This window comes from Silene latifolia, chromosome 8 (genome assembly GCF_048544455.1).
Source record: "Silene latifolia isolate original U9 population chromosome 8, ASM4854445v1, whole genome shotgun sequence".
Lineage (NCBI taxonomy): Eukaryota > Viridiplantae > Streptophyta > Magnoliopsida > Caryophyllales > Caryophyllaceae > Silene > Silene latifolia.
The window spans coordinates 24,081,757-24,088,357 of NC_133533.1; positions in this window are offsets into that span (position 1 = coordinate 24,081,757).

A 6,601-nucleotide genomic window follows, 5' to 3' on the forward strand; every position below is an offset into this window, starting at 1 on the left:
ATCAATAGGTCTTGATTATAGTTCACCATTGTTCGAGTTATAGGTCTAACCCGAGCAAATATCTCATTGTTTAGATTTGTAGACAGATTTTGAAGTAAATATCCTTATTTCGTATCAGTTTATAAATATGAAAGTGTTAATCACGTGCTAGTTATCGCCATGCGTGTATCTTTTATATCATATCTATGCTTTATTTTCCTTGCTTGCGCTTAGAAACATGCGGAATAGGGTAATATTAGAAACTATGCGAGTCGGAATGTGCGTGGGGCCTTTAAGGGGTGTACTTGGTCTAGTGTATGAGGAAACTCAGCCGAGCTTGAGGTACTCGACCGAGTGAACCGTCCACTCGACCGAGTGGTGACTTTCCAGAAGCTCTAGAAAAATGTTGTTCGGTGCACTCGGACGAGTAAGTGGCGTACTCGATCGGGTGTCCACGAGCACTCGACCGAGTGGGCATTATGACAAATCTGGGGAGTTTCTGGAGGAGGTCACTTGATCGAGTAGGGGTCACACTCGACTGAGTGAAGGTTCACTCGACCGAGTGATCCCCGAAAGTAGTCAATATCATTTGTTTCTCGTTGTGAGACGTTATTGACATTTAACATGGTTCCTTGAATTAGAATGGCGCCAAGGAGAGCTCAATCGGAAACAGGACCACCTCGTAGGTCCGAAGAGGAAATAGATCGAATCGTTTCACAAAATGAGGTCCTCACGGAGGCCCTCAAGAACGTGATGAGGAGGGAAGTAGTGGTCAATGCATCGGCCCTAAGCAATGCCATGGCACGTTATTGACCCACTACATACGACAGTGTTAGAGAGCCAAGCCTTTTTAACAATTGGATAATAGAGATGGAGAATATTTTAGAGGTTATGCGGTGCCCGGATGAGCTCAAGGTTGAGCAAGCCGCATTCTACCTCGGAGGCCAAGGCGGAGAATAGTGGCACTAGGAAAGGGAAGCAATGAAGGAGTACTACAAGGAACAAGGGGAGGAGGCTATTCTATGGACAAGTTTCAAAGAGGAAATGAGAGATGAGTTCATCCAGGAGCATGTTCGAAGCAAACGCCGAGCGGAGTTTGATAGCTTTGTGATGGCTAAGGGGATAACGGTACATGAATACTATGTGAGGTTTAATGAGATCTTGACCTATGTTGAGGACTGCACCTTAGTCCTCAATTGTTAGCTCTCAAATTTGAGAATGGAATAACTCTCAAGGTCCTTGAAAAAATCCCGGCGGGAGTATTGGTGGACGTGAAAGACGTATATGCTAGGGCCAGAAACGGCGAGAGGTTGGTCAATATGGCCAAGGAGGCTAAGGAAAGGGTCGGAGATAAAATGAAGGCCGAGAGTGAGGGAGGAGGAGCTCGTCAAAAAAAGTTCAATTATCATCAAACTAAGTCACATTCGGGTGGACCCAATGGAGGTGGTTATGCAAGGTCAAGCCGACAAGGAGGAAGAGCCATGAGTGAAGGCGGAGGGGTGCGATCAATTGTGGTGGCATTGGCCATAAAAGAAATGAGTATACAAGTGCAAGCGAGGGTCCAATAGAAGGTTTGGGCAATAGAGCTCCTACCAAGCTCATTCCCAAAGCATGGTGAGCAATCGCAACTCCGGCTCATGGGGCAATAAAAGGAATACAAACTCCAACTTCAATGGCAGGTATGGAAGAAGAAGCTTCTACCGAGGGGATCCATCTCAAAGGCCGAGCTACAATGGGAGCCAAGCTTCGGAGGCTAGGCTTATTACTTCGGCACGCATCGTGCAAGGGGCGGCCAAGACTAGTTGCAAGCTCTTTGCCATGGAGAAGAAAAGCAACGAGGAGGATGCTCATGTTGTCTCCGATACATTTCTTGTTAATTCTCATCCTTGTTTTATTTTGTCTGACTCGGGGGCTACACATTCTTTTGTGTCTATGAGTCATGTGTCGACCCTAGGCTTGGGGGAGGGTGAGTTAGTGAACGACGATGTATCGTTACCTTCGGGGGAGTCCGTTGTGTGTTCAAAAGTGTATTAAGGGATGTCGGTTTTGGTGAAAGAAACGAATTTTTCGGTCAATCTTTTTGAATTTCCTTTGGAGGGGTTTGAAGTAATTTTGGGGATGTATTGGCTAAGTAAGCACAAAGCCAACATAGTTTGTCATCAAAAGAAAATAGCTGTGAAAGGACCCAAGGGTGTTAGAGTGCCGTACAAAGTTTATTTGGTTAAACCCAAGGTCATACTCATTACAGTGATGACTTTAAAGTCATGTTTGAAGAAGGTGTGTCCTATGCTTTTGTGTCATGTGTGGGACACTAGCATGGGAAGGGACCAAGCTCAAGATATATCAGTAGTGGGAGAATTTGCGGATGTATTTCCGGAGGAGTTACCCGGATTACCTCCACCAAGAGAAGTAGAGTTTAGTGTGGACTTGAAACCGGGATCGGGACCAATCTCTAAGGTTCCGTATCGGATGGGTCCAAAGGAGTTAGAAGAGTGGAAGAATCAACTTTGTGAATTGGCGGATAAGGGGTACATTAGGCCTGGTGTTTCGCCCAGGGGAGCACCAGTTGTATTTGTGAAGAAGAAAGACAATATCATGAGGTTGTGTATCGACTACCGAGAGTTGAATAACGTCACCATCAAGAATAAGTAACTGTTGCCAAGAATTAATGACCTATTTGACCAACTTAGTAGAGCCAGTGTGTTTTCCAAAATTGACTTGAGATCGATGTACCATCAATTGAAAATCAAGGACGTAGATATTCCAAAAACTGCATTTCGGTCAAGGTATGGACATTAAAAATTTGTGGTGATCCCGTTTGGGTTGAAAAATGCCTCAACCATATTTATGGATCTTATGAATAAGGTATTTAGTCCATACTTAGACAAGTTTGTGGTGGTGTTCATAGATGACATCTTGGTCTACTCTAAGACCAAAGAAGAGCATGAAGAGGATTTGAGGACCGTGTTGCAAACGTTAAGGAATCATCAACTCTAGGCGAAGCTTAGTAAATGTGAAATTTTGGTTGGAGAAGGTGGCCTTCTTAGGGCATGTAGTGTCAAAGGAAGGAGTGTCCGTGGATCCATGAAAGATAGAAGCCTTGTCAAAGTGGGAGGCACCAAAGAATTTTGCGGAAATAAGGAGTTTTCTTGGTCTAGCCGGCTACTACCGAAAATTTGTAAAAGATTTCTCAAAGATTGCTAAGACATTGATATCGTTGATGAGGAAATAAAATCGTTTCAAGTGAGACGGGAATTGTGAGGCGGCCTTCTTGACCCTAAAGGAGCCTCTAACCACGGCTCCGGTGTTAGTTTTGTCGGAAGGAATTGAGAATTTCGAAGTCTATACCAATGCTTCAAAGAATGGTTTGGGATGTGTGCTCATGGAAAATAGAAAAGTCATTGCTTATGCGTCGCGACAATTGAAGCCATATGAGTAGAATTATCCAACACATGACCTAGAATTGGGAGCCGTTGTTTTTGCTTTGAATATATGCAGGCATTACCTATATGGAGCAACCTTTAAGGTGTTTTCCGACCATAAGAGTTTGAAGTACATTTACACCCAAAACCAGTTAATTGAACATGAGGCTAAGAAGATGGATAGAAGTCATGGGGACTATGACATGAAAATTGTATACCATAAAGGGAAGGCTAATGTAGTAGCCGATGCTTTGAGTAGGAAGTCGGTCCACTCTTTATGTACCGCTTTGTCCATGTTAAGTCTAAAGGAAGAAGTGAAAAAGAAGGGTATTCATATGATCCTAAAAGGGGAGGTAATTGGTAATTTAACCTTGGAATCCGAATTGTTTGATGAGATCCGGTAAAAACACGCAAGTGATCCCAATATTCAAGAGTGGAAACGAACCTTGGAAAGGGGTGAAACTTCAAGTTTTCAATTGCATGTGGACAGAAGTCTTAAATTCAAAGGAAGATGATGCATACCAAATGATGAGGAGTTTAAGAAGAATATTATGGATGAAGCCCACAACACCTTACTCGGTGCATCCGGGTGGTGAAAAGTTATACAAGGACCTCAAGAAAACGTTTTGTGGTCAAACATGAAGAGGGAAGTGGCGGAATTTGTGGCAAGGTGTTTGACTTGTCAAAGGGTAAAAGGGGAGCATAAGAGACCGCAAGAGAAATTTCAACCTCTAGATGTACAGGAATGGAAGTGGCAATCGATATCAATGGACTTCATTGTGGGACTACCTAGGACTCAAAAGGGCAACAACATGATTTGGGTTATCGTGCATAGGCTACTAAATCGGCTCATTTCATACCAATGAATGATACTTGGAGCAAGGTAGAACTAACTAACGCGTACCAAAAGAATATGGTTATGCTACATGGGATACCAAAGGATATTGTGTCGAACTGCGAGGCTAGGTTCATCTCTAGATTTTGGCAAGAATTGTAAAGTTCAATGGGTACTCAATTTAAGATGAATGCGGCATTTCACCCGGCTACGGACTGGAAAACGGAAAGGACTATCTAAACTCTTAAAGACATGTTGAGGGCTTGTTTAATAGAATTCGGAGGCACTTGGGAGGAAAGACTAGATTTTTTTCCTACAACAATAGCTACCATGCAAGCACTGGCATGGCCCCATTTGAAGCTTTGTATGGAGGAAGTGTCGAAGCCCAATATGTTAGGATGATAGCACCGAAGCCATCTTGTTGGGACTCCAAATGATCTAAGACATAATAGACCAAGTGTATATAATCCGAGAAAAGATGAGAGCGGCACAAGATAGGCAAAAGAGCTACACCGATTTGAGAAAAAGTGACAATTAATTCGTGGTGAGAGACAAAGTTCTACTCAAGGTTTCTCCAATGAGAGGTGTGATGAGGTTCGGGAAAAAAGAGAATTTAAGCCAAACGTTCATCGGCTCGTATGAGATATTGGATAGAGTCAGGGAAGCGGCCTACCGTTTAGCACTACCCTCGGCATGATCGTGTTCACAACGTATTCCACGTGTCTCAATTGCGGAAGTATATAAGTGATCCTTCTCATGTTCTAGAAGCGGAGACAATTGAATTGGATGACGCATTAACCTATGTGAAGACTCCTAAGGAAATATTGGACCGGAAAGTAAGGAAAATAAGGCATGGGGGTGAAAGATCATAGATCCTAATTAGACTCTCTAATTAAAAATCAAATTATCTCATAATTTGTGTTTAGGTGATCTATGTAAAATGCATGCAATATTAAAGCATTTTAATAAAAAGATGGAGGAAACCGGATTTCCTTACATTGGGTTAATGGTAAAAATGGGCACAATCAAGATCTCCTATCTTGATTGATCTTGAGCTTAAAATAAAGGATGATCCTCCTTACCAAATCTTCAAAGAGAAGATCTCCTAACAATATGCACCCAAGAACAAATACCCAATGTCTTACGAATATTAACTAGATATTTGATAAGATCTACCCTTGATAATATGTAAAATATTACTAACACACTTAGTAAATATTTTGATTACTAACAAATCTTAGTAAATGATTTTTATTATTTTTAGAGAGATAATCAACTTTTTCTTTTACATGCAAATTGTTCAAGTGAGTAAGTAAAAATGAACAATTGTTGGTCTAAAAAGAGGAGGGAGGCCGGGTAGGTAGAGGGGAAGAGGAGTGCTTTTTTTTTCAATTTTTTATGCCCAATGTAATTGTTCATAGAATAGAACAAAAGTAATGGGGAAGAACAAAGTGGCATGAGTGCAATGATTATGTTTATAACCATCCACTTACACTCTATTTACACGGTCCAATGCCCCATTTACGGGTCCATATTGGTTCTTATATTTGTCGCACAAATACGTGTAATTTTACTTTAAACATCGTTTTATGTTTAAATGCTCCCTGATTAATTTTGTCCAAAACACTCCGTAAATATACGTGTACAGCTACACATATTATTTACGTACTAATATTAATCACATTAATCAATTAGTACAATTTTAGTGAATTAAAAATTAATTAACTAAAACCCGTCTCATAAAATTTATTATTCAATTATCGCATAATTAAATAATAACTGTCGCGCCTCGAGTTCGCAACTCGAAATCTCTCTAAAAAGATTGACTAACCTTTTTATCAATAAATCAAGGGACTAAATAAATTGTATCTCATACAATTAATTAGTTGTCAATTGGGGTTTGTTCCTTTAGGTGTGACAGAAAGAGGTCAGTTGATCACCGCCGTCACACGACAATAACGTCAAACTCTAGTCAGCCAACCGTTATCGATTTGCATTAATCAACTGACGAGGATCATAAAATAAATATCCTGATGATATTCCTTTAATGAGATTTATGATGTAAACGCACTATTGTGGAGGACACTCATTCCAAAGGGGGAATGGTGTTGGTGAAGATTTTGTGGTATAATCACCAAGTAGAAGAGGCTACATGGGAATTCGGGGAAGCAATGAAAGAGAGGTATCCTCACCTTTTCGAGCAGGTAATGAGTTCGGTTACGAGGTTGTTGATGCGTGCCTTTTATATAGTCTTTTTAAGTCTTGTTTGCACGCATTTCTATGCAATTCTACTTTGGTTCGTTTGGCTTTAATAGCAGGAAGGGACCTGAAAGAAGCAGAATTGAGCTTTTTGTTGTTTCCTTAG